The sequence below is a fragment of the Astyanax mexicanus genome, chromosome 1 (assembly GCF_023375975.1).
Source record: "Astyanax mexicanus isolate ESR-SI-001 chromosome 1, AstMex3_surface, whole genome shotgun sequence".
In the NCBI taxonomy this organism is placed as follows: Eukaryota; Metazoa; Chordata; class Actinopteri; order Characiformes; family Acestrorhamphidae; genus Astyanax; species Astyanax mexicanus.
The window spans coordinates 115,078,419-115,082,500 of record NC_064408.1 but is presented as its reverse complement, the minus strand read 5'-3'; positions in this window follow the sequence as shown (position 1 = coordinate 115,082,500).

Below are 4,082 nucleotides of genomic sequence, written 5' to 3'. Positions count from 1 at the left end.
TATTCTTCCAAAAAACGATATCACCATGCTGGGAACCATTTATGAGCCTTTATGTTAAAGACGATAAACAACATTAACATGATTACATCATCATGGCTTCATTTATTTCATTTTATAGCCAAAAAAACATCAACGTATCTTTCCTGCCACTCAGTTATTATGCGTGATTAATGGCTGTGCATCACTCAGCTGAGCCCTATAAGCCCTCTTTATCTGAATAAAGTGGAAAGACAATTGACAGGAAATAAATCTAATCTTCCAGATCATCTCCCAGAAACACAAACAGCGTTTTCACGCCACCGACACACTCTCCACACACTCTCCACTCCACTCCACTCGGCTCGTTCATTTGGCTCTGGCTGGCGGTGCGGACGAGCCCCCCGGGGGAGCAGTAATGGACGGGGTAATGCTACTCCTGGCTCACACACGCCGGCTTCTCTCCAAGGTGTTTAAAGGAACACTCCAGCATGTATAACCTCATCACTATCTGCACATCTGCAGCGTACAGCATGTGGCCAAGTGCTTGTGGACACGCCTTCTAATGAACGCATTCAATTGCAACCATTGAACGTTGACACACAGTTCATCTAGTTGTTGTTTTTTTCTAAATATACACTATAATGAACCAAAACACACCCATGATTAATTAAGAGATTTATTACATGACTTTTGCGTGTTGTGAGCCGCACAAGTGTGCTTTTTCTTATGGCTCACCTATAGATTGCTAAAATAGGGCCCATAATGTTTTATCTGACATTGACAATATGTTATGGTCTCCAATGAAACCAGGCAAATTCTTAACCCTTGTGTGGTGTATATATCAAAACACATTTTCGATAAACACACACTGAACCCCCCCTCCCCCACACACATTTATATTACATACAGTATGTTTGGCCAAGGGCTAATAAACATCGCTTCATTTGTAAATTTGAAACTAACATTTTACATTTTATTAAAAAACTAATTAAAAAAAGAGCAGCACTTTTTGAAAGAAATGTAACATAAGAAAGGTAAAAGGCAAATATTAACCATGTAAGCTGTTTATATTGCTTTTTGCAATTTAGGTGAAGCAAGCATGTGTAAAGCATTTTAATGTAAAATTGCTTAATTTTGCTTAATTAAATACAAGTAACAAAGTAAACGAGTAACAAAAATATGAAAACCACACAAGGGTTAAAGGACTTATTCCACCAAAATCCACTTTTTCTTGTTCTTTGTGAAATACTATAGGTCTCTCTGAGTTGTATATGCGTGCTGCACATGAAACTGTTTCTCAGCCTCCATTGTCTACAGTAGCTCGTAAAAGAAAACCCTCAGAAATACGAGTTGATCAGAGAGACGTTACGGTGTCTACATCAACCAGTGAATTCATGACTTCGCCCACCTCGGCTCAGGACCGCCCACAGACAGAGCTCAACCTGGGCTACAGCATTAGGAGCTATAGCTAAGGAGGAGCTTACAGCTCTGTTTACTCTATTTACAGCTTTTGTTTACAGAGCTAGGTAGCTTTAGCTATCTTGTATAAATAGACACTAGGGAAGCATGGTTTGGCAAGGCAGCTCAACTTGACAGAACACCGGTCAAAGCGGGCTTCGTTCACATTGGATTTTATGATATAGAGCAGACTCTGGGGCTTTGACATGGTGAAACTGCCCAATCACTGAATCATTAAATATGAGGTAAGAGTTTAGTAGCCTTAGCCTTAGGTTATTCGCGCTGCCGTGGGGAGACTGGTATCACGACATTACTTGCACTTTCACTGTGGCGTTGATAAACTGGAGTCTGACATTTTTTTAAGGGTTACCCTTACTGAGCATTTAGTGCTGTATCTTTATAACTAAGGCTGTATCTCCTGAAAACATTTTGTCCTTTGCGTTTTAGAGCTGTAAAATTGACTGTAGGGAAAAGGCAGAGAGGCCTTTTATTTGCATATATATATAGAGGCGATATATTCATGAGCAAGAGCCAAATCCTGTCTTTCTTCAGAAACCAGTAATTCAGTGATCTAAAGCAGAGCTACCAGCTCACATAGCATTCATTCATACTAGAGACCACAACTAGACATTTTAAAATGAATTTAAAATGATGCAATGAAACCTTTTAGATCTAGATTTAATAGATAGATTTGGACATCCCATGGTCAGAACACTGACACACAGTTCATCTAGTTGATCTTTTTCTGAACATACACTATGATTGTTGTGATTGACCCCTGCATACCTACATCTATGTCTGATTAAAAATGTTGCTACTGGACAAGCTATCAATGCTCCACTGCTACCGCAAAATCTGCCAGAAATGAGAATATTGGAGCTGCATGAGATGAATTATTGCAGGACAATATTGGTTGTGTTGTGCTCCAAAACATTTTGGACCATGTACCAACCACAATTAAACTAAAAACTTAAAGTATCACCTATAAGTCATCCACAGAAACATATGCAAGCAAACTATGGCTGAATGATGAACGGACAAATAATGCAATGTGTAGCAATGCTGGTGGATATCCTGATGTCAATGTGAAACACAATAAAAAATGACTAATATTGAAATGTATATTCCAAATGACATTTAGAGACATGTTCATTTTAGAGACATAGAACCCTGTCTTACTCCCTGCGCAAGGCGCGTTGCAATGCTCATTCCTATCTTACACGTCATCAACAGTCTATTTTCACGCCTTGTAACCACACTGTTAAAATATAATAATGGGCGTGTTGGTCTGGAAGTGACGTGTGTTCAGGTAAGTGTTTAGCCTATTTCCATTTTGGTAGCAGAAAACACAGAAAACACAGGTGCTCTACTGATTAAAATAAACCTAAACAGTCAATCATCATCCTACAGTCAGTCCATTCCTATAGGTGCTCCCAGCACTCTGCACACCCCCGCTCATTAAACACACACACACACACACGGACGCATTGCAGAGAACAAACTCGACTTTTACCTCAACAATAAACAGAATAAAGAATAAAATTACATCACATAAATGAGCTGCTGGTGTATCTTCACAGAGTGAACACGCAGGGCAGTATCCTCTGCTGAGACACACAAAACACTGCGCTGTTAAGATATGAACACGCCAAAGTCAGAGCTCTCCTGCCTCTTACAGGGAGTGACAACTGGCACACTGATTAATTATAAATACTGGTTTATTTTACGTTACGCCCAAAACACACCCATGATTGGTTAATAGAATTAGTACACGCCTTTTGCACTTTTTTTTTTACACACCGACATGCCCTAAATCCAGCTGCGCAATGAGGGAATTATTGCTCACCTGTAGATCACTAAAATAGGCCCTTAATGTATTTTATCTGACAGTGACAAAATGTCATTGTCTCCAAGGAAACCAGGCGAATACTTTAGATCTATATATATGGACATCCCATGGTTCCCACATGCATTATAATAATAATAATAATAATAATAATAATAATAATACATTTTATTTTTATAGCGCTTTTCAGGATACTCAAAGACGCTTTACATTGCATAAAAAATACAATATGAAAATACATAGTAAAATAATCAACATCATCATCACCAACATCATCAATACCATACAATAGAAATCAAATAGAGCAAAACAATCAAAGCATAAAAGATAGAAAATTTAAATTTAAATTTAAAGAGATTAAAAACAGATGAAGAAAAGGAAAAAAGGAGAGGGACATAGAAATGTTGCATCATGTGTTGAAAGCAGATCTGAAAAGGTGAGTTTTGAGGAGAGATTTAAAAGTGGGAAGATCAGAGCAGTCGCGGAGGTGTTTTGGGAGAGAGTTCCACAGGGAGGGGGCAGCTATGGAAAAAGCTCTGTCGCCCCAGGTCCGGTGCTTGGTTCTACCAATGGACAGTAGATTGGCGTCAGATGATCGAAGTGAACGGGAAGGAGTATGATAATGAAGCAGGTCAGTGAGGTAGGGAGGGGCCTGATTATGGAGAGCTTTGTGAGTAAATAAAAGAATTTTGAATTGAATACGATGAGTGACAGGGAGCCAGTGAAGTTGTTGGAGGACAGGTGTAATGTGGTCGCGGGAGGGAGAACGAGTGAGGAGACGTGCAGCGCAGTTCTGAAT